This window comes from Falco rusticolus, chromosome 3 (assembly GCF_015220075.1).
Source record: "Falco rusticolus isolate bFalRus1 chromosome 3, bFalRus1.pri, whole genome shotgun sequence".
In the NCBI taxonomy this organism is placed as follows: Eukaryota; Metazoa; Chordata; class Aves; order Falconiformes; family Falconidae; genus Falco; species Falco rusticolus.
Window position 1 is genome coordinate 111,583,728 of NC_051189.1, and position 25,077 is coordinate 111,608,804.

The 25,077-nt window shown below is 43.5% G+C and overlaps 1 protein-coding gene across 5 annotated transcripts in view; it reads right to left on the minus strand.

Moving 5' to 3' along the window:
• The window catches only part of DISP3 (dispatched RND transporter family member 3), a 111,088-nt gene extending 108,189 nt beyond the window's left edge, over positions 1–2,899 (minus strand). For all 5 annotated transcript variants that reach the window (XR_005103240.1, XM_037380750.1, XM_037380754.1 and 2 more), the window contains exons 1-2: positions 2,787–2,899; positions 175–336 (exon numbers count right to left, since the gene is read on the minus strand). The gene's annotated coding sequence lies outside the window, so the exon portion shown is untranslated. The remainder of the gene's footprint in view (positions 1–174; positions 337–2,786) is intronic.
• Between the last annotated feature and the right edge of the window lie 22,178 nt (positions 2,900–25,077).

Below are 25,077 nucleotides of genomic sequence, written 5' to 3' on the forward strand. Positions count from 1 at the left end.
ACAACTCAATAATAAGAGATATGTCAAGTTCCCCAGTAACACAACTTTTCTCCACCCTCAAACTCCATAAAAAAACAGAGAAAGTGATTTCTCCTAATTGTGTGTTAGACACCAGGGAAAGAGGTAAAGAAAAGAAGTGAGCATCTGCTCTTGGAGGAAAAAAAAACAATTTACCTTTGAATAGGGAGCAGCAGAATAAAGCGCATTGTTTCTTTTTGCTCCAGGGACAGACACCGATGTTGTCTTGAGTCATGCTGATTACAGGTTAAGCATGTGCTCCCAAAGCTCTGGAAAGATGGAGGATGTGTTGGGACCTCTCAGAACAGTATAAATCAGCTGAAAATTTGGAGAAAAAAAATAATCAAATGAACAAAAGGATTCAGAAGCTGGGAGTAGGGACAACAAATGTATTTGGGCACCACAAGGTAGATAAGACTCAGTAAGTGCAAGAGAGATGGGGATGCGGGCCAGGGAAAGCATCCGGTGGAAAGAAAGCAGAGGTGGAAATGAGCTGCAGCACCCAGAAAGACCGCATAGGAGAAGAGTGAGTACCTGGGACTGTGAAGGAGAGGTTACAGGCCTCCTGACCTACACTTATTTCTGATATGTATCTCTTCTGGGGTCCTTTACTTGCCTCCAGAAGATCCTTTCCCTAGTTAAGACATCCATGCAGACAGTATGTATTTACCCACCCTGAGAAAATGCCAAGAGTATAGTACCTGAGAAGACATGAGAGTATGGGGACAATACGATTTCCAGTGTCACAGGAACTGCTTTTACAGCACAAGGCAGGCTCAGTTATATCTAGCTTACCTCCAGCAGATTCTCTGGTGCCGTCTGAGTCACGGGACTATGTGGAACCATTTGAGTTTATGATCCTTTTATCTCTCTGACCAAGGGATCATACGCTGCTTGTCCCAAGAAGAATAATGAAGCCTCATACATCACATATCCCCCAAAGGACTTAATTTGCCTTAATCTAAGGGGAGGATTTACCTCCTGTCTCCAGCTCTTTTACTATCCATTTGTTGCTCCATCTGCAGCACAGATCATAAAGAAATTTTTTTATTTTTTAAGTCAACCTTTGCTTGGTTTTCATTAAGGCCTTACACTAAGTCCCAGGCTGCTCACAGCTCAGAGAAATACAGTAAGACAGACGCACTGAAGGCTAGATGGCCTTGTCCTCCCTTTTAACAGTGTACTGCAAGGACAAGGGGATGTCTGGCTCATAACCAGAAAAATGAAATGATGGGTCAAGAGAAAGGCAGCATTGACACTCACCCCTCCCTCAGACCCATGCTTGCTCTGAAATATGATGTTCTGACAAACAAGAATGGTTCTGGTTTGGTGAAATACTGCTATTCACACTGCAGTAGCATTAGCCAGTAAGCCAAGACTCCTCTGTGCTACCTAAGGTGCAAAGATATACCAAGAAGATTGCCCCTGTACCAGAGAACACATCCAATGTTCTCAGCTTGTTTTAAAGATGTGAGGCACACACAGTCTATTACTGTTGTGGGCTGTGGCTACTGAATTCTGCTTCTGGATCTTTCACTGATCCACAGCCTGGCCTTGAGCATTTCTTCACTTGTCTTTGCTTCTCTTTCCTCATCTGCAAATTGGAGCCTTACAATTCAGTATAGTGGATTATTTTAAAGGGTCTAGGTGACATAATAGTACAACTCAGCATGTAAAGGGGGCTCTAGAGGGTCAAATAAGACACTGCTTTCTCTGCTTTTTTAACAGCTGTGTGCTAGCAAGGGAGAATACGTGTCTGGGAAGCATGCAACCCTTCAGTGCGGTTGCCCCAGCTCCTTTACCAACTATGCATATACATATATGTGGTGTTGTCTCCTAAAGCACTCCTGCTTTATTTTCTTCCCTTGCTGTTCTCGCTGAGCTAGAAACTGGCACTGAACTGAAAGTAATTTCCTTTCATTTTAAATAAATAATAATTTAACAATGTATGCTGCTGAATTCATTCTTGCATCAAAGGGGAGATGATTGCACTTCCCAGCCCGGAAAGACAGAGGGGAGGAAGACATGGCTTTATAATTAAATTTGCTTTTCCTCCTTTCATTGTGAATCTCATTAAAAGGGGGGGGGAAGGGGGAAAGAGTGAAAAAAAGGCAAAAGAGAAAAGCACACACAGAGACTTGTGTCTCAGCCCTAGGAAAAATGAAAAACTCCCTTGTGTTTGTCTCTTGCTGCTACTTCCATATAACTACAAGGATAACATGGCTAAGGGGACCCTTTCAGTTCTGCGTGGGTGCCCAGCACAGCAAGAAAAAGTAGAGCCATTTCAGTTGCTGCTTGGGAGAAGAGCAGAGAGCTGAAACCTCTCGAAGTTGCCAGGGATTTTCTTTGACATCTCATACACATAATATGTGATTAGGGGCACTATTCACATGTGGCAGAGGCAAAGTGCCACAGCAAAGGGTGTTTAGGGTTACTACACAATTCATCAGTTAGCTGCGCTGATGTGGCAGCTGCTTTCTGTCTGGGGGCTGTCTTATATACCCAGGCTGATCAGAAGCCCCTCAATTCACACTCAAGTACAAATTACTTTGGCATTGAACCCCATTGTATTGTGACCTCTCTAAACCCAGGCACTGACATTTCTTGTTAGCTATGGCATAGCAGGGCTGTAGGAGCACCCTCACACCTCTGACCAGCCTCCCCAGGTTCTGATCCAGGTGTGCCCTGGGGCCGGGACCTTGGAAGTCTGCCTGAATCCTGCGCTGCCTGCCCAAAGGGAACATCCTCAGGGGCTGGAGATTACTCACCTTTAAAGAAACTCACTGCATCAGGGAACATCAGGAAACACTCTTGTTCCATCAGTGCAAACAAGCACATTGCAACTCTCTCCATAATGAGGCTATGCTCACAGCCATCTTTCCCTGTGGAAAAATAAATGATTCAGCGTAAGGAGGCTTTGCTGAGTTTACTTTATGAGAATGACAAAAATGTTTTCCTTAATAAAAGAAAAGCTGTTGAAGCTATAGTACTTAGATACTGCCCAGGTTAACTCCTTCAGAACAACCTTTGATCCCTGCTTAGGGTGATCTTTCTCATTGCCCGAGTGCTGCACAGGCTTACATTCTCTGCACTGTGTCCACACATGCATTAATCCCATGAATGGACATCCCTTGACCTTGCAGGCAGCTCGCTTTCAGCGTGGACTTTGGTTCAAGAATTGTCCAAATCCTGTGAATTTCTCTTCTCTGCTCCTTCTTCTTTAGTACAGGAAAGGTTTTTCTCTTTGCATCTTCACTATTTAGTATGGCATAAGGGGTGGAAGAAATCACCTTCAGCTTTCCTCACCATCTGCATCTGAATTGCTCCAGTGGGATTTGGGCTGCATTCCAAATTTTTCCATTTGTAGTGGATCTGGGACAGAGGGAGGACAAGCAAGCTGACCGTGACATGTCTGAGTGAGTAAGACTCCAGAGCAGCTAGCTTCTGGGACCTTACTGTTCTGGCTACTCTAGTTATGGCTGTCTAGGGCTGCTGAGCACCCTCCCTCATATAGTGCTTCGATTTACCTGACAATCTGCAGCATGGCCTACTAAAAACAAACAGCTCTCCTACAGGCAAAATTTAAAACAGGGAAATAATAAAAAATAGAAAAGTGGCATTACTGTGCATTATAAAATAATGAAACCGGTTTTTTCAATTTGTTTTCACCCCAGATAGTGTGGCAGTGATCAGCACTTTACAAAAGATGCTTCTTCCACATCCTGGCATATGTTATTACTGTTATTAATAGCAAGCCATTCCCAGGGGCAGCACTCTGTACAGGTACATTTATTTCCTTCACAGCCCTGTCACCCCCTTGCTGGTGCTCCAGCTCCCTACAGCACACCCCACTACGAGGCAAGGAAGGCAGATGGAAAGTTAGGTACCACCCTACCACACTCCAGACACAGTTCAGCCTCATTCTGTCACTCAGAATGTGCCTGTTGTTAGTTTTATATCATCATAATTGCATTACCTGTGTCTCCTACCACTGTTATTTCCCAGTTGTTACTCCTAAATCAAAACTGCCCTTTGGAGAGACAAATACTTGGACACTGCCTCCTTCCCTCTGAGCCAGGAGGAATGGGAGTGATCAACTTGCTACTTAGTAACAAGGCAAACTCTCCTAGTTTGTTTTGCTGTTTTCAAGTGCAGACTTACGCCTTCTGCCCTCTGAACAGGATTTGACATGTCCCTTTCATGGGACACTATTTCTCAGGAGGGCTGCCATAAACAGGTACATGCTTGAGTGTTACTGTGACCATATCACCAGCCTTAGGTTCCCAGTTACTCCCTCACAGCAAGCCGTGGCATTCAGGCATGTGAGCAAGTTTGCAACTGGGACTTAACAATGTAACATGCAAAAACTGAGCTGGAATAACCACCCTCTGGCCAGCCAAGGTGAGATAAAATGGACAAGCAAGTCAATGTGTGTCTCTGTTTCTCCACTTGTCCACTGTCTGTCTTACCTACCTCAACCACAAGCTCTCTGGGGAAGCGACAATGTCTCTCAGTATCTATAGAGCAGGAGCCTGCCCTTTGGGATTCCATGTACTGTCACAGTAGAAATCACAGTGATAATCCAGCCTCAACTCCTGGCAAAACAAGAGCAAGGGAAGCATTTTCAGAGAAACTCCCCACCTTAGGGAGTTCTTAGACTGGATTCAAAATACACAAGGTACGTTCTCTCCTGAGACAGCCCTTGCACTGAGCTCCCTCCTTTGCCTAATTTGTAGCAACTTCTGTGAGTCACATTTGCCTTTCCTAGGCGGCACGAAGCTCTGGGCAGTCACTGAAGTGCTACACCAACTCCCTGTCAGCAATGCAATCCAGAATTTGTGAAGCACTGGAAAATTCAATACAATTGGGAAGCTTAGCTCTTCTTTGCCTGCTGGCCATGTTCATCACCAGCACAAGGTAACAATGTAGAGCCATTCAATAACACAGCTCATTAGGCTTCTGACAACAGATGATGGAACTCAGGCCTCGAACCTACAGCCTCACGAGTCTGTCTGGGCAATTTCAGGCCAGGCATGTTACACTTACCAGCATGTGAGGAATGCATGTCTGGCAGAAGATCCAAAGGGAAATGCCCTGGGAAAATCATGCAGGAATTGCCCTGAGGGAACAAGACAGAATGCTCAGAAAAGCGCTTGGAAAATAGTTTACATGAAGCAGGTAGAGATGACCTAGAGGAGACAGTTTCTTTGGCTTCCCAATGTCAAGAAAGCAGACAGCACTCAGTTTTGTTAGGGAGACTCCAGAACAACCTCCTCTAGCTGGTCTGTTCGAGATTCCAGCCTCTCTCCTTGCCCCTTGATCTTGACCTTAGACTTCTAGGGTGCTTCAAATACTAACAGTCAGTGAGAAACAAAGCCATAATGGACTGCCAACATCCAGTTAGGGACACCCTGCAGCTGCGTTGAAAGAGTCTCACTAGCTGCAAGCTTAGAAGTGGTTTTGACATGGAGAAAGACCAGTCCTTGCAGCAGTCAGCAGAAGAAAACAAGTACCAGGACCTACAAGGCACAGCTCTCCTGGTGGGACCATCATGCCATAGAAAAGCCTGGAGGAATGAAAGTCACCAATAAAACAAGGAGTAAAATCCTAATGCCTTTGAAGTCAGTGACCAACCTACCATTCAATTTAATGAGCTGTGGGACTTTAGCCACAGCCTCTCTACACACCCACCCTTTATAACGCTATAAGAAGGCAGATGTGATATGGAAGCAAGAGCAAAGCTTCTAGCTGTTGCAGCCAAAAGGAAACATTTTGATCATTAACGCGTTTAACAGTCTTTTCCCTAGCGCAAGCTAGAAAACTGACCATCTCTGTGACAAGCCTACCCACCTAAGATATCATACACTTTTTGGAAAGACTCCTGGATTCAAAGACTTCTACTAACAGACAACCCACAACAACCCTAGACAAGCTTTTCCAATACCCAATTATTGCATTGTTTAAATTTTATTTCCAGCCTAAGTGAGTCAGACTAAACGCACTTCCAGCTATGCGGTCTCCAGGCACTGGATCTCACTGTGGCCACTGTCTGCTAGATTAATGAGCCTTCTATTATCAGAAATCTTTTCCTTGTACTTAAAGACTGTAATCAAGTCACCTCTTTAGCTTCCTTTGTATAAACCAGATGCAACTTCTTGGCACTGTCACATTTCACAGAGTTGCATAAAGATAAATATACACAAGTTGTGACTCTACCATGATGGAAAACAGAATTTCCAGAAGTGCAGTCATTATGCTGTTCACTGGATTTATCTGCACTGGACATAAAATTTTGATAAAAATTCACTGGCTTGAGCAGCTATTCCTTTGCTGCTAGCCAGGTAAGTCAGAACGATTTCAATTGAAGAGCACAGAAGTGTGTAAATGTTCATGTTGACTCCTCTTAGTGCTTGTGCGTGCAGCCTCAAATTACTTAAAAACCTCTGGACCAGCAAAATGCACTTGCTTAAATATTTGGAAAAAGAAGTATCAAGGGCAAACTAAGGTTTCCCCTATCATTCTTCTGCTTCAAACAGGGGTGGCAATATGATTTTGGCAGAACATGCAAACAAACTCAGTGCCCACAACAGGTTCATATTTTCAACAGAGCTCAGCACCTGGGTGAATCCAGGCTACTCTTTGGAAAATCATGCATTAACAAGTTAGTTGAAATCATACAGTTTAATCATAGTGCTTGTTTGCAATATGCAGCCTGCTATTCCATTCTCAGTCCAGCTCTTTGACTGTTGCCACAGTTTTCAGTTAGTTATTCACATTTTCCCCTTGACATCTTTTAGCAATGTGGTGACTTAATTCTCTTCTCCCTCCACTTCATAAGAGCTCATAAAGCAGCACAATGGGCAAAAGATCTGAAATACATTAACAAATATAGTAACGCAGCTGAACCAGAAGAATCAGAAATAACTCAGTTTGGTTCTTGCCTGGCCGGTCCTGGCTTTCTTATTCTCTACACAAACATACTTCCCTCAGCTGGAAATCAGCATTCCTTTCAAATGTTTTCACACTCTAAAATTGTTTCTAAATGTGCATATTAGGTGTGGAACAACTTACTAAGTCAATCTATGCAAGCTAACATTCATCTCAGCAAAAGCCTATTATACTTAAAATGCCTTCTCTTTCACTTCTCAGGACCATAAAACTCAGAAGCACTAATGAAACCAGCATGCTGACACTTTACCTGGAACTAGAAAGATCAGGGTGTCAAAGACAGGAAAAAAACCATACATCTTAGTTGGAGAGGCACATTTGTGCAAGTTTAGCAAGACCTTATGCCCTTCTCAGCTGCTCAAACAGCAATATAACATTTCCCTAGGAAAAGATGCAGAGATATTGCTTTGATTCAGCTTTGTACACCAGAAAATGTTTGGAGGGAGGACTGTGAAAACAGTATTTGTTTGATCTGAAAAAGAAAACAAAGTGGTGTTTTGAGGAAAGTTCTGAATATAACTGCATCCAAAAAAGCTAAGTCTGTCATGCTGGGCCTCACCTGAGGGTCAGTTTGGAGAATCTAATAAACTCTGTGACTGACAGCAAGGTCTAACAGGGACACTTTGGGTTTCCAGGACAATTCTGATGGTGACAGAGCAGGTCACCTTCAGTGTGCAAGGAAGATGACAGCGCTCCAACCTTTGCCAAGGCATTCTGTTTTTTCACACCCCTCACTGGTATGGCTATCTGGTAAAACATTACCTTTAGATCTGGGGCAGAACACTGATTTTCAACTGCCTGTCAAGGACACAGAACTATGATAGCCAGGAGTTTGTTTGAAAGCACTCAGCTGCAAAATGAGAAGGGGGGACAATGACGTACGTATGTTAATTTTAGGCATTATTTTAATCCATATCTGAGACAGAATTGACTCACACTCCTGGAAAGACACACACACAGCACTGACCAGGGAGGAAGGAGCCAGTAGCCCTTGTCTTGCCCACTTACCAACATACAAACTTCCAACAGTGAAAGGGCTTTGGTCAAGCTATGCAATGTGTGAAGTCCCATCAGGAAATGTCTGACAGGTTTAAACGTGTTCCTGGATTGTAACTGTCAAGCAAGGAGTAAAGAGATTTTAGCAATTTAGTTTGGGCAGAGAAGCAAGAAGGCAGGTTTCAAAAGGGTTTGGACAGTTGAAAGGTAGGTAGGTGTGCTTGGGACACTTTCAGGATGCTAGGGACTGGGCTGGGGGTATGTTCCAGGCTGGATATGCACATATTGGGGACTGGGGACTGCTGGTGGGCTGCTGTCTCTGTGGTGGCAATAAGACAGTCTGAACTGCCTAGCTGGCAGCCCCCATCATCAAGGGGAGCACAGGATGCTCCCTGTGGGATATACAGCACCAGAACCATGTGTATCCCACTCAGATCAGTGCAGGTATTCCAGGGGAGAGAAGGGTTTTAGGAAGAGCTTTATTTAGTCCATGCCACTGCATTGCAATAAGTATGCAGAAACCCAGCAACCCCAACAGGGGAAGAAAGGAATTTGTCTGGCCCCAACCCAGTCCCATCCAACTTTCCCCAAAACTGCAGCTCAGAAATCCAGTCTAGCTGGTAAGCCTCTCCTTTCCTCCTGTCCTCTTTCTACCTACATGTTTTCCAGGGATGGTCTAACAGGGGCAGAGAATAAATCAGGTGCTATATCAGAGTATTCTATCCCTGACTGTGTAAAGAGCAGCTTTTGTGACTTCCTGATGTGATTTACCATACAATGACAACCTTTAATGTCCACCGGTGTTATAATCTACTTTATCTTAATACAATCTTCCCCTGCTGAACCCTCCAGAGTCTTAACAGCTATTTTCAATGGAGGTTTTTTTATTATTATGACTTGATACTGTGATTACTGTCGCACTCCTGCTCTTTGTAGAAGGGGAAATTAATAAGTTTTTTCTTAAGCACTTTGCACAAGAGCTGAATACCAATCAGCCCCCAAGCTGGGTTCCTGTGCCTGCTGGAGTCAGTTATGAACCTTTGCTCTGACTTTCCAAGACACAGCAGTTTTCAGATCAACAGCATATCAGCACATACGGCCCTGTTCCACTTCCTATAGACTCTTGCTGTGGGGAGAAAAAGTGACAGGCACTGAGGGGGGGAATATGTGGCCTTTCCTCTACTCTTTTATGGCTGTCCCATTTGTAGTTATCTCCACAGGAATGTCCTGTATCAGGGCATTTGGACTTACCATGCTTTGGAAAGGAGGGTTAAAGCGCTGCCATTTATACAAGTTATCCTTCCCCTTTGCCATCCTTGCTTAGCCTCCCCACCTCCTCTCAGAGCTCACTGCAGCTTCCTTTCTCTTCAGGAAATCATTGCACTAGGCTATACCACATCTCACTGCTCAAATAGTGACAATGTTGCACTCTCCCTGCAGTGCCCAACACATTCCACTTGATGAGGGTCAGGCTGCAAAATCCTTACGAATTACTGAGCCCTGCCAGTTAAATTCTAACACAGGCAGAAGAGGTTTTGCCTCTGCACACAGAAGCTGTTCTTGTTCAGGATGGATACCGCTCAGTTCAATGCCTGGTCCTTTCCTTCCCCTTCTGCCCTCACTGGAAGAGGAGTCAGAACCCTCTGCTGTCCTCTAACTATTCTGGTGAATAGCATGTTCTGCGTGTCCTGGTCTCCACAAGCTAGCAGTGATCCACTCCAGAGCATTTGTATAAACAAGCCATGAAAGTAGGGCTTACGCTCAAGATGCCACTTCTACCATGATTATATCTATTTCTTCCACTACTAAGGGTGCGTTTGGTCTGTCACTGAAGTATTTCACTGCTAAAGATGGCTGGCTGGCACAATTCCCCAGTAGGACACCACAATGATTGAAAGACAGTCATTGCGTGTGTGCCTTGGGTTAGGCTGTTCCCACTTTGCACCTTATCTTACTGCTAGCTATGATACAAAAAGCTTTCCTTCTGCTGTGTAGCATTTCACACCTTATTTGGACAAGTATAATGAGCACATAAGGATGAGGATATGAAGGGGAATACACTTGGGCTCTCATTTTTTTAGTTTTTTTCCTTCTCAACATAGGCCTCAAAGGCATAAGCTGGGTCCTACAACAGCAGATGCACATGGAACAGATGTTTAACTCTGAAGGCTTTCACAAAATAGATACCTAGCCTGCCTAAGTGCAACCAGCCTAAACAAAACTTCCCAGCTCCCTCTAAAAAAGTACCTATGGTACAAAAGTCTAGATTCCACTAGCTGTAAAATCCTACAGGAAGAGATCAGGGCACAATCTGGGCATTGCCTGTGCCTAGGCTCTTGGGGATGATATTATAGCCTTTCTCTGTCCCTTTCTGGTTCTTTCAGGACTACCGAGCCCTCATTTCCCAGCTAGCTGACTGCTAAGGCTGCAGCATAAGCACTGGCTGCATGAGCAGCCAGGCTCAGAGCCCAAGCTGCAGAGCTAGTGCCAGTATTGATCAGGAAAACTGAAAAAAAGTAAAAAAACTCTCAGTAATTACTCAACTTGATGGATGCCAGTAGGTTTGTTTGCTTCCTGCAAAGATGCCAATAGCCTAATGGAGCAAACATTGCCATTACAAAATAAAACCATACAGGTAATTAAAAAACTCCTGGTAGAAGTACAAACAAGAACATTATCTATTAACTGTTTCAGTGGAGCAAGAGGGAATGGGTACTGAAGATTCTGCTTCATTTGAGGGGGGATAAGAGCTGAGCCAGTAAGGAATGACATACAGTTCAACATCATCCTCTTTTCTGCCACAAAATATCCCCTTGGATATCATAGCATTCTTAAAGATCTCAGCTGAAATTAGGGCCCTTCTGCACTGTGTGTTTGTTCTATATCAATACCTCAAGAGACTATCTAAAAAGAGAAAAAAAATGGGGAGGAAAGGATTGTCCTATTTTGCAAAGGAGAAGTAGAGACACAGGAGTTGCCCTCTGTCTCACCAGTCACTTCCAGAAGTCACACCAGTCACACCAGAAGCGCACAGAAACCTGCTTTCCTAATGTCTGATCCAATACCCTGCCAGCTCAAGAGTGGAGCGGAGGCCGCATCTGAGCACGCTGACAGATAAACTCTTGGAGAGAAAGTAGATGGCAGTAGTCAGTGACAGGCTTTGCTGGCTATCTCAGATTTATCTGACTTGGAGTTATGAGGGAGAGGAGGGGCAGTTATGGAATAAACAGTCTAAAACTGTGGGCTAAGCACAAGGTTCAGAGGGGATCTTGCACCATCTCCTCTACTGCACACACTAGTAGCAAAGAGCCCGCTCACAAGCAAGCCTAGAAAATACAGAAGAAGGAAAGTGCATAAGGTGAGAGACAAACTACTACAGTCCCCTGTTGCAATGGCCTGTGGGTGGTTTCAGATTCCCTTTTTTTATGGTTAGAACTACCAGCCAAAGAGGCAGCTGAAGAATTAAACAAACTTTCTGGCAAGCTGACAGTTCATTGAGTATGTAACCTGGCGGCATGCAATGCAGCTGGTACAGAATAGGGCACACAGCAACGGCTCTGCAGAGAAGGAATACTCTGCCTGGGGTGCCCCAGCAGCACAACACGCTGGCTCTGAATGGCTCAGCGAGGACAAGCCAGGCTGCCCGGATCACAATTCTTAGGATATTCATAACTGGAGTAATATCCTTTCTTTCTACAAGGGCTTTTCTCCAGAAGCAATGACTCTCCAGGTGCCTTGCAGAGTACATCAGACACCTTTTTGCTCATTACTGATACACACTCTCCACCTTAATAAGCATCTGACACTGGTCCACTGATAGGGGTAGGAAGCAGGGAGCGACAAATCCTATTTAAATATATTAAGCCACACCAGTGGCTGACAGCATAATAGCTTCATACAGCTCTCACTGAAGCCAGAAAAACCTAAGTACAGGCTTTAATGAGACTTTGGTTTGGCTGGGAAGTCACAGATTTCTGACAACTCTTTGCTAATATGTTGTAAATAACTCAGATTTCCTTCCTCTAGTGTACCTGAAAAATATCATCTTCCCATCAAGGATCACGAACAAGCAACTGTGACCTTCATGTGCATCAATATTAAAGGGCAACTGCTCTGGCCAGAAGCTTAAGAGGAGATTTTGGAAAAAAGGTCGAACACCTATGCCATGTACAGCACAGATTAGACAAGATTTAAGTTAGAAAGCAGCATTCAGTGGCTAAGGGGGCACAGCTACATCCTGCTATTCCTTCTGTCAACAATCAGTTGGGAGGCTTTGGCTGACCTTCCTCTGCCTCAGTTTCCCCTCAATCACAGCGCAATTAATTTGTTAATGCTTCTGCAGCATTAAGGTTTAACAGACAGTACAATGGGCATGTGAACTATTTCTTTGCCAGACACAGACCCTGATGCAAATTACTGACATGAGCATAGATCACAACAAAATGTGAGACTGGATAAGTAATGGGAAGAGGCAGAGATATACAGATTAAAGCTTCGTCAGTTGAGTGACTCACTAGAATCATAGTAGTCACTAGGGCTTAAGCATGGTTTATTTATAGCTGCTGTTAAACACAAAGTTGCTAGATCTCAGAATGACAGCTGGGAGAGGGAATGTGGATATTTTATCATTTTACCTCTGGGGAATGTTTCTTGCTCACAGGAAGCAATAATTAAGTCAACAATTAAAGCCATAAAGATTCTCAAAACATAGACAATGGTGCATTGTATCTGACCTCTTCTGCCTTGCTTACAGAGTGCAGAAGTGATCTTGCTGATCTAAGAAACTTAACTGTCTGGTGGATGGAAGTCATAGCCAAACAAACCTGGGTAGTGGGAAGAAATCAGAAAAGCAGCCAGGCTGTCCTGGAGAGATAGGGATGTGCAGGGACTATACCACCTTTGAATCAGATCACCTGGGCCCCAATCATCTTTGGAGGCTTTGACATTACAAAAAACTGTAATTATTTTTTCAGATTGGACATCAACAGGGATAGCATGAAACTGCCCTGATGTAAGCAATTCCTTCCAATATTGCTCCTTCAAGCTTAGGAAGCAGCTGCAATAGGCAGTACCAGTCAGCCTTGGGAGCTAGAAAACACAGCACTGCAGGGCCTGTCCAGCCAGCAGCCTCAAATGAAATAATACCATTCATATTCTTTACGACCAAGAGCTCTCTCTCATCTACCACTACAAAAAAACAGCAGACTCCTTTACCTCTACACAACAGGTAACAAATATTTATCGTTTATAAAAGCATCACTAAAGAAAACATTAAGCACAGGGAAGAAAAAGGCAGAATTTCTCCTAATAGTCTTTTTCATGACAAAGCAGCCTTATCAGTGGATAGGAAAATTTCCAAGGCAGCTTGTATCCTAAAACATGTGGGAATAACATCTCTCAATGACTCTTCTCCAACACAAAAGGGTTTGTAACAACAGTGCTGACAGAATCTGAAGCTGGAACTCCAGATTTTCAGCTTTGACAATGGAATTATTGCACATTATTCTTTCTAAGTAAATTAAACCCATTAATCATCATAATTAGTAACGCTCTGTGTCAGTGGTATGGTAACAGAGTTAGTCATGATACTGTGCTATTAAGAAACTGAAGAATGATACTACAGCCACTACATGCTGCTGGCTGGCTGTGGAGGAGTATGTTAACATCCAAGGCTTAAGAAGGACTCCAACTTCAAAGAGATAGAGAGCAGCAAGAGATACCATCTCTCTGATGCTGGCTTTAAAGCCCAGGGGATGATGAAAGATAGCAGAAGAGAAGAAATTCTTCCTTAGCATGATTCTGCCTGAGCCAGTTCAAGCATGGCAGAAGTTATCTGGGCCCATGAGGTTTCCCTCTTGATTTATACCTAGAAAAGTCGATATCATCTCAGCATAAAGACAGCTCCAGTCTCATACCCAGGGATGGGATGGGTTGCATGTGGAGTCCATCAGGATGCTGAGCTTTGGCATAATTGCCCCAGTGCTGCTCTCATCAACATTTCATCACCATGTATACTGGAACTGCATTAACAATGTGGTTACCAAATACCAACGATCTATCCATTAATAAATGAATGGGAGATCTCGATAAACATTTATCATGATGCAAGCGCCTTACGCCACCCCCCTAACATGTAATACTCAGACACTAGATACGTGTTGAGCCTTTACAATCTATTTATGAAGTACCTTAATCTGGTTGTAGTGCACTTACATTTGTTTGAATTAAGCTACCCTCTGCCTATGCATGTAGCTAATGTGCTAGGTACAGTATAACCACAGGATAAAAGACCCTGATGATCCCTGCCCCAAAGAGCTTACTAGCCAGATAAATCACAACAAATAACTTTCTCAACAAGTTTTTCTTCCTTCTTTTGCAAAATGTCTCTGGAGAAAGGGGAATTTTTTCTTACCCAACAGATTTGTTACTTCAAATTGGTTACCAAAATGTTTCACTAATTTCATTTTCTATACCACTCAACAGTCAGGCTAGGTTGCTTAGATACAATTGTCATTTGGAATTATTTTTGCTCTATGACTCGACAAACGATTGAGTTCCTTGATTGATTCTGATGTTGATGCTGACAGAAATGGAATTTAAAATTTCCTTCCCTGCTGCATAGTATGATTGGATGGTATGAATGCTATAGAAAGTGAACACAAAGGAATCAATCTAGACACCTCCCTCACACAGAAAGTATGTTCCTTCCAGTGATGTCAGTGAGCCAACTTGCCTGTGTTGTGAGAAAGACTGAAACAAACAGATGCAAACAGATTCATCCTTTTATTCTGATGTGCATGCGCCTGTATAGACAATGTGCCCACATATGCCTGTACTTGATAAGATACCATTGTCCTGTACTAATTGTCTTTGCCAGTCATACTTCCACAATGTGCTCTTAGGACAGGTGCTCAAACTATCCACAAATACAGGATACAGCAGATCCTCAAAGGACAATGCGTCTCACTGAATTGCAGCTTCAATCTTCACCCCAAAGCAACAGCTCTCAGCCTCATGCTTCCTCATCCCCCATTCTCTAGTACTCTACATCTTTCCCCCCCACATCAGCTTTTTCTAAAACAGCCAGCTTAGTCAATAACACAGCACCTGGCTCTTCCAAGTCAAGTATTTCTTATGTTGTGAGCTCCACCTAGTGATGTAACCGAAGCCTTATCTCTAGGCAATCTTGACACTGCAGGGTATTTTGTGCCGGACACAAGGGATCTGGGATTGATCAGCACTGGGAAAAAGCGCCTTTCTGCCTGCTGGAATTTCTCTGACAACATCAGTAACTGCAGTGTATCAACATCAAAGAGTTGCTGTGGGCATAGGCCACGCAGTCAGCTGGGGAGCTAGGTAGAAAGCTAGAGGAAAACAGGGTGAAACATAGCCCAGCAGCTTCAAAGAGGACTGCCTTCATATTCATCATAGGCAGGTCCTGGCAATTCTCTGCAGTGAGACAGATCTCCCACCCCAGTTCCCTACTGCAGCTGTCAGCAGCTAATCCTTTTTGAGTGGTGCCTTTTCAGCAGTCACGCTGAGGGCTGGACTCCTGATGTTGCAGAATGCTACCTTCGGATTTGGTTGAACCACACAGACTGCACAGCCTGAGAGAAACTTCTAATCATCTTCCGTAGTAGCAGAGCACTTGGGCTTCCTATGATGCCAGCACAAAGCTTTTCATCAGTACTTGTTCAAATTGAGCAACAGAGGCCAACGAAAAGATGCCAGAGAAGAACAGAGCAGTTTTTCCACCTGCCTATCTGGCTACAGTTGTAACTGCATGTAACAATGTGCAAAGCACAGCATCATGGGCAAGAGGACAATTCCAGCAAGACTAGGATCTGATGGAAGCTCTCAAACTGTTGTGGGGGCCACCCCATTTCTCTGTGGGGCCAACGCAGCACCAAGCTGCATGCCTGCACAGAAGCAAAGCCACAGTTTTCTCACTCAAAGACAAGTTTCTTCAGCTGTGACTTCTCTCTTCCTAGAGGTTCTATCAAGTATACTGCAAAATATCTTCATTCTTCTAATCGGATGTGCTGAAAAAGTTTCACACTAGAAGGATGCTAAGTGTTTTCTTAGCCTCTAGAGCTCTCTCAGTACAGTATGCTCACAGCACTCTTTAGAGCAACTGGAGAACTTCAGGCGCTTAGCAGAGAGAAAACATTGCCTACGGAAGAAATGGGCATAAGATCTTACCACTTGACCAAAATACCCATAATACCAACTAAATACCCATACCGACCACTAAACTTCACTGTGTTTTAGAGACAGTGAAGATGGATAGGTCTTGAGGTAGTATTTATGGAGGGAGCACATGCAAAGATGGTATGGAGGTTAGGCAAAGGAATGAGGACCCTTTATGGTCCTCAGATCTTTCCAACTCTAGGCACAGCATCTCTGGACACATAACCAAGGAAGTCCCCAGCATATTTCTCTCTCATTGCCTGCTCCAAAAGTATGTGCTGCTGTATCATATTCCATTCTGATTTTTGACCTTTTGCCCCCATGCACTACTAACAAGCTGGCATTGAGGCTGACACTTTTGGAATCACAGGCAAAGCTCTGAAGATCAAGGAGGATTAGATTCCCAGCAGGGGATGAAATACAGCTACTTGGAGTAGGACAGACCTTTCTTGTAAGCCTACAAATCTCCAAATTGCCTCCTTTCCTCAGTGGCCCTTCTCCACTAAACATTCACCCTGCAGTTTCCATTGACTTATCCTGTACTGCTTGGTTGTCTCTCCTTTCTTTTTTTAAACCTTCTAGGCAGATTTTTGGGGGATAGTGGGCTTTATCTCCTACCTAATCCCCCGTTAGCACCACAGAGTATAGGCCATGCAATATAAAATAGGCTGTGCCATGTCTCTGTGCTCCTGGGAACCATGTGGCTGCCTAAGGCTGTTGGCCAGGTCCCAGTCCATCAAACAGACTCATTTCTGAGCACAGACTTCAGTGAGATCTGGCTCAGACCCCTTTACAGTGACAACGGTAATATAAGAATGCAGACACAAAAAGAAAAGCACATTACGCATCCTCCAGCTGCTCTCCCCAGGTCTCTTCCTCTTTGGGAGACTGGCAAATTTGGTTTCCTGGAAACATTTTACCAGGCCATCAGCAGAGAATAAGGGGCACAAATCAGATTATTTATTGCAAACTGAAATCACAGAGGTTCCACAATAAATTGGAGTGCAATCTTGTTTACCCACTGTATCCCATTTTTGCTTTGGAGTAACAATTTCACAGTCAAATCTGTTGTCTAATATTTAAAACATCCACTCTCTCCCTTCCTTCTGTCAAGGGAGATCAGAACACTGAGACAAAATCTTCAATAGATTCTCAGACTCCAGAAAAATAATACAAACCCAAACCAGATAGTTTCTTAATTTCAAAAGATAATGATTTACCAAGATATTCTCAGGCAAAAGAAATATATCTATACATATACATATCTCTATCTACAGCATTTAGGATTTCATCCCTCATTTTCGTAAAATTCATGAAAGATTTATGAGTTATTCAGCTACTCTGAGTTCCTGGTATATTGCTAATAAACCTTTCCCTTATTCCTATTGTTACATCTCATCAGCCCTTCAGCTATTTTAGGCTTTTGAAGCATATAAAGGTTCTTTTTTGTTGAAGTATTTTAATATCTGCTTCTCCAAGATGAACAAGTTTTGCTATTCCATCAAATCCATCATTTTTCACTCTCCCATCATAACTTAGAAGCCAGGCAGATGACATATTAATCCCTTGTTAAGACAGGAGTGGAGTTAGATGAGAGGAACCTCTGAAACTAGATAATGAATCTCTACAAGTGCTCCAGCCCTTAAAGAATTAAGCAAACATAGCTTCTCCTGAAAGTAAATTCAGGACTCTTATCACAGCAAAGGGCATACTGATACACTGCCAGCATTCAGCTTTGCTAAATAAAAGTCTTCAAAAGACTTTGAGGACCCATCCAAGTGTAAGCCTTGTGCAGCAAAAAGAATGCTGAATTTTTTATTCTATTGACTGTTTCCCAAGAGACAGTTCTTTTCCTGGACCTACTTCCACGCCCTCCTTTCCTTTACCACAACTCATTCTCAATTCCTAAGCAATTTATACCATTAGTTTCAAGGAAATCTTTCAATGACTGGATGTACCACAAACTCCATCCTTGGCAGACCACAGGTTCTCTTCTTCTGCAGGCTTTCAGAGCTGAGAAATAGCACTTGGTTTTAAGTCCTACACACTTCCCAAAGGTGAGCTGGCATAAGAAGGACATAGTTGCCTGCATTCAGCCACAAGACATAATCATGATCAAGTCCACAATTGCTGCAGCACAAACAAACCAGTAGGCTACAACAAGGCTTTTACCTTCAGTCAGATTCTACTGTCCCTACTGTTATGCCCTTCCTCCAGAGGTCAGACCACAGTACTACTCCTCCTCCATCCAACACCCCCCCACCCTGCTTCCTTAGGGCTATTTAACTACCTAGAGGGAACGAGCTACAGCTGCACATCATCCATGTCAATCAACCCACTGCCTTTGAGGCAAGGGCACAGCTGCATGTTATCAATGCTGATCAACCCACTGCCTTCATTCCTCTACACACAATGTTTAAGATATTTTCAAAAGAAGCCAAATAACAAATCAGAGAAACTCTTGTCATGGTTTCCCCAGGAAAGAAAATAAGTTAACCCCATGAAACACACTCTATTACTCAGGACCTAGATTTTGCAGGTTAAGCTCCCAGCTCTACCTGCCTTATCTTCAAGGTCTCCTCCGGGCTATGGTCTGAAGAAACTGATGCCTAAGTGCTGTCCAAGGTCCAGGAACACAGCTGCTCTGCCTTAATTACAGAGACACAGAGACATTCTCCTTGCCAGAACTAATACAGAGATATATGCAGCTTCTGCGAGAGGCTTCGGTTTGAGCAGATTCTCCAGGGCACACCGTGGATGAGGCCTTTAGATTTTAATCCTTTTGCTTTTTCATCTTTTTTTCTTCACAGTCTTACCATGCACTGCAGAGTTTCCAGTGACTAAGCCCACAGGAGGAGATAAAACTCCCCTGTAGACAAGAGCAGAACAAAAGAAAGGAAGTCCTGATTCAGCCTCTTGTCAGCAAGTCTTTCCCAGAACCAGGCCTGGACAGATCACCTAGAAAAACATCTAAACTTCCATCTTAATTACTGATGAAGCTTTCATCACAACAGTATCTACGTCCCTCAGAGTCTTAACAGATGTGTCATGACAATACTCTGGCCAAATGATACAATTATCTCCATTATACAGGTGAGGACGGATACCAGGAAAGGGAAGTATCTGATCCACTATCAGACACAAAACCTGCTACTGAGCAAAGAATTTAACATGAGCCTGCAAGCTGCAGACTAATGCCTTAACCACTAGCTACTTCTATAATTTACCTCCTAAACATAAAACTCACTATGAAGCAAGTCTTGTTCTCCCTCGGTAACACTTTGCCCCTCTTCCCAGGACAGATCACTGCAGCAGGCACAGACTTGCACTGAGTTTTACTATTTGAGGCTCTCAGCGCTGAGAATCCTCTCCCACAACGTATCAGTGTAGTTTCTACTTGGGGTAGCAACATTGAAAGCATCAGCCAAGCAGACCATGCATCATTATGGATTGATTTCACAGCCTCATAATTCCTGTCTTCTCTGCATGCAAGTGATCCAGTCTGGGGCCATCCAAATATATTTATGCACTGTGAGGCAGCACACCTGTATGTCAGAGTATGTAGGCATAGCTCAATCTGCTCATTGATCTTCCTGTCTGATGTTCATGTGACACAGGCATAGCAGGAGTTCATGAAAACAGGGAGAATCCAAGCAGAACACAGCCTGAGGATTAAGGAGGCAGCTTTCCACAAGCTTGTCAGAAATCATGAGAATTAAGAATGCTTGGGATTTCAATTTCTTTTTATTCAGAGAGCATTCTGTTCTTAACTACAGTTGGCAGCCACAGTGGCCACCTTATTTGGCTTTGTCAGGGTTGAATTCAATTACATTCAGAAGGGGAAACAACATACCTTAAGTCCAAATCACCTCGGACACACGTCCAAATCAACTCTGCGCAGCTGCTTCCTTTGTGAGGGGTTCCAAGGAGTAGAACAGTGTAGTGGCAAACTGAAGCTTAGAGACTTCTCAGTACATTTTGGCGAAGAATCATCCTTTACTGCTCTCCTTACCTCTAAGCCCATCTTCCCATCCCCATGAAATGAACAAACAAAGTAAAGGACCAGCAAATGGTTTAACTTTCTGGTTCCTATATCTGCGACACCACCGATTCACTGTGTGGCCTCAAGCAGGCTGCTTCAGCACATTGCTCCTAAGTTTCCCCGCTGGCTAAGTGCAGATGTGTAGTAAAGCTGAGAGGCTGCAGGCAAGCCGTTATCCTCCACTGGAGAGGATCAGAACCAGTCAACCCATGTATTACATGTGCATTTATGCTCGCATTAGAGATATTCTCCTGGGTGTTTTAAGAGCTGGAAGAACTGAATTTTACATCTCTTGCTACACAGCCACACCCTAGAAATACTGTTTTTACATTGTTATCAAGTCCTCCCAGTTAGATAACATACAAAGAAATACACTATGCATGAGACAGAGATCAAATCTGGGAGCTCTCAGCTGCTTTTCTTCAGGGCACCATGGTACTTCCTTTCCAGCATTTAAACATAGTCACAGCACAGGTTGTCTCTGCCTGAATCTAGGATTTTACTGAGCACCTGTGAAAATATTTATTAAAGCTGAATCTTGGCAAAGATTATATCTCAACTTTTTGTATCTCAACCTTTTGTATCTCAAAAAGGTATGTCCCACACTGTTTCATTCTGGATGCTACTTTCTTCTTCCATCACAGATTATGCACAGTAAAACTTTGGAAAGCCTGTCTCTGCTCACTGCCCACCAGTGTATCAGATACCTCTAGTATGTGATCTCTTAAACAACCACTATGAGACAAGTCTCACAGTGCATCCAACCCAGCTGTAATTTCAAAGCATGCAAATAGAGAAGACAACCTTTATTACAGCAGTCTGGAAATTGTGAAGAATCTGGGTCCCTTTCTTGCTAAGCAGACTGTAACTCTTTACACCTCTTGGTAGCAATAAGATCTCGCTAATAGAAAGAAAGGCACTGAAAGTTTAAGGACCCTTGTAGAAAACATGAGGATAACACAACCTATAGGAGATAACCAGGACTTGCCCTGTAGGAATTCTCCTAAAAAATGTAGATTTGAGAATTGGGACCTCTAGGTTATAGAGGCAGCTATATAGAGGCTACCTAAGCAGCTAAAGAACTAGCAGAGTTCAGCTCTGGGGGCATTTGAGGTCTGGCCTATTCCCCTGACTCACCGCTGTAGTCATCAGCCTGTCAGAAGGAGGAACATTTAATTATTCTTTTCCAAAACTTTCCAACACAACTAAAACCTTGACACATTGAGATGGAAAAAAAAAAAGAACCTGCACCAAATCTTTAGAGAGAAAACATGAAACAAATTTAGTGTCACTCTCTATATAGCATTTTCCTTTATTCCCCTTTCAACAGCCCTGGGAGCTGCTGGGATTTTAACCATTCAGCATACTGAAATGTAGACTGGAGGATGGGAGGGCATATGAAGCGCAACAGCAAGGAGAGGGAGGTTGACAAGAAAAGCAAGAGGGATGCAGGTGTTCTGAGTACACAGGGTTTATGGATGACTTACTCAGTATTACACCATCAATTATACTGATGCTGTCTCAGCTGGATTAACTCCTGGCAGACAGGAGGCAGTTTAGGAGATGGATTCGCTTTTCTGTCAGTCATGATCAAGACCAGTGCTCCCCACTCATTCAAGCAGGTACATTTGCACTATGTTCTGCAGAGGAGTTACTGACAGCTTCACGAATTTCTGCAGGAGTCCAATGGCTATCTGCTGCTTGCCTACCTAACTTTTTTGGCAGGTCAGTGTAGGGAAGCCAGCACCACTGGTTCAGCCTCAGTGCCACAACACCGCTGCTGCTCTGGCACCAACTCTTCATGCTCAGTGAGCATAACTGCAGACCACCCCCTAACTCAAGAGGAAGATGAGGGCTCAAGTCTTTCAATTGTTTCCAACAGCTACCCAGAATCCACTGCACTGGGAGATGAGCAGCCTCCCTGCTGACTACAAAGTGCTTTAAGGCCTCTGGAGGGAAGGATTCCCATGGGGCATAGTGTTTATCACAAGCACAGCATCACACACAACATGAATCATCACACACCAATGTCACAGCCCCTATAGTAAGTTCTTAAGCATACAGTACAAGAAGCAAAAAATGATGCCTGTCTCTTTCCTCTTCAGCCCTCCTAGCTGGTCCATGTCATCACTTGTGAAGAGATGTTTGTTCTTGTGGATTTCTGTTCCTGCCTCTGGATCTACAATAATCCCATAATTGTGATGCCAAGTAGCGCCTGAAGACAATTTTATCATAGTCTGTATAATGTGTAAATACCATTAAGTTAGACAGATTTTCTCATTAATTCTCCGTCCTGGTGACAAGCCAGGAATTAACACAATTGATTTTCCAGTCCTTGCTCATTATCAATCATCCAAGAACTTAGTCACATCTCATCTGTTCCACCTGGGTCCCAGGATTTATTTGTAGACTTCAACATATATTAAACTAATAAAAAACAATAGCCATAACAACCTTTGTGCTCAAAACCCAGACAAGAACAAACTATGTAAGTTCCTAACTCCTTTGGTGGGAAACTTCCCACTACGTACCACTGCCCTACAGAGAACAAGCAGTGGGCAGGTTAAGGAACAGTCTGCTGCACACTCTCCGTTGCACTACTACTTTCCGTCTTGCAAACAAGAGATACACCTCTGTGTAGCTCTCTAAAAACTTAAAGAAACAACAATTCATAGGGTGTTTGTTTCTGGGAGGTGTTCCATTTGAAGTTTATAGAAGCTGTATAGTGTTTGCAAGGAACCTCCACAATTCAACCAAAATTCTCCCCATTACTCCCCTCCAAAACGCTTTGGACTGCCACTTGTTTTCACTGACTGCAGTGGGAGTGCTGCCCTTCAGTCCCCCAGCAAGGGGAAAGATGCATTATCTGACTAAACAGGTTAAGAGAAGGAAGTGAAAACCTGGGAAAAAATGGGTAAGGATGAAATGAGAAAGCAGTAAATACAGCATAAAACTCTTCAGCTCTAGAACAGGCTCTGTAAGGCTGCAAATGGGGAGGAATCACAAGCAGTGTTGCCGAAGGGAATCATCTCAGTGTCTCACAGTTCCTGTGGTTCCCACCACATCTGTCCCACTGTCAGATCAAACAAGCAGAAGGAAACATTCCCATGGCATGCTGGAATTTTGCACTCTTGAGCTTTCCTGATCTCCTTCGCTACCATCTCTTGGACCAGAAGTAGAACTCTGGCACATACAGAATTTTCTGCAGAGATCTACAGGTAAGACAGATACTAAAATAGCAGTCTGGCAAATGCAAGCCCTCTGTTATGAAACAGATGTGCTTTCAGTCTACACAATCCTCAGTGGGCCTCTGTAGAAAATGGAGACTCTCACATAACATCTTATACTCTCATTCCCATATCCTCAGTCTCTCAAGTATTCTCTTGCTTGTTCCATATCATACTGCTCCACGGGATTATATCCTGTGTAAATCTACCCATTCATCTATCTGTAGCTCACCCAAGAAACAGAAAACCCAGAGAGCAAAACACTTTTTCCATAAACAAAAACAAGCAGACTACTGTAGACAATAAACAGTTTTGAATCCCCCTTACTGAGTGCATCTGTTCTTCTGGCATATGCATTCACAACGGGACTCATAGACCAAAACCATCTCTCTTCATCCATTGCAGGAAGACATGTTCACTCTGGCTATTACAGGCTGGTAATGATGAGCACTGAATGCTTTTGTTGTGCTAAGTTGTGGAGGCAAACCTCTTCTCGACTCAGTAATCATTTTAAACTTTGTGAGACAAGTGCAAATTCAGATACTCGCTAGGATCAATATAATGAAGCAGGTGCCTTTTACCTGCATCTTCAATCACATCTTCGGTTTTTTTCTTGTAGATAGTTCTCAGTCCTGTCATGCAGTGCCGAGTTCCATAAATCAATCAAACACGAAAGAGTGGGGAGGAAAGAGGGAAGTCTCCTCCCAGGCATTTGAAGTGCACAGTTAGTCCCACAAGCTCTTTGCCTCACCCTAGAGGGCCTGTAAATAAATTTAGTCTTTTAAAGCCATCAGCTCTGTTTGGCTCATCTGGATCCAAAAAGTACTCGACACAGGCTCAGAGATAGAATTATCACTAGATAATAATAATCTTTATGGAAACTATTTAAGGGTAATTCTAATCTTTTTTATTAGGTGACTTCTGAAACTTCCAGTACAGGGAGATGGTACAGGTTTGGAATACTAAGCAATAAGAGGTTAGAAGGGATATTTCAGTCTGGTGGCTGTTTCTCCAGATAATTGGATTCCTAATCCCCGAAAGGTTATGATCTCCGTTTACTCTGCTGGGACAGAAGGTGCCCAATTAAGTCTTTTAATGCATGATCCAGTGCAGGCTTCGGCCTTGCCTGCAAGAGACAGGTAACAATTTGCAAATAATCACAGCAGGGAAAAAAATGAAGATGTTGCAGATACAGGGAAGTCAGGCCCTGATAGATTAGCTTCTGTCCTGTGTTCCTCACTGGAACAGAGAGTGGGATATGCCTTTCTCCCAGCTGCTGTAAAACAACAGCTCACAACATCCACAAACACAAAGGATGATCAAGTCCATTCTCTAAAGTGTGCTGGCTGGCTGGCTTGTATGCAAGAGCCTGCTCCTGTCTAAACACAGCCGGATAAATACCTCTCCAGCCCAGATCTGGCAGCCCACCATGAAGTGCTCAAAGGGTAAGTTGTCTAGGTAGTATTGCTTCTGTGTTGTCAGCTTTTTTCAAGGTTATGGCACTGAAAGGCAGTATCATTAGCAGAAAAGCATGGGGAGTGGGGAGGCATTCTATTCTTTACAGAGAACCCATATTAAATCACAAAATAATCTCTCAAGGACTGTGAAGTGTTTGGCTGCAGCACAGAGGAGCTTGTGAATACAGTGGAAGCAAGC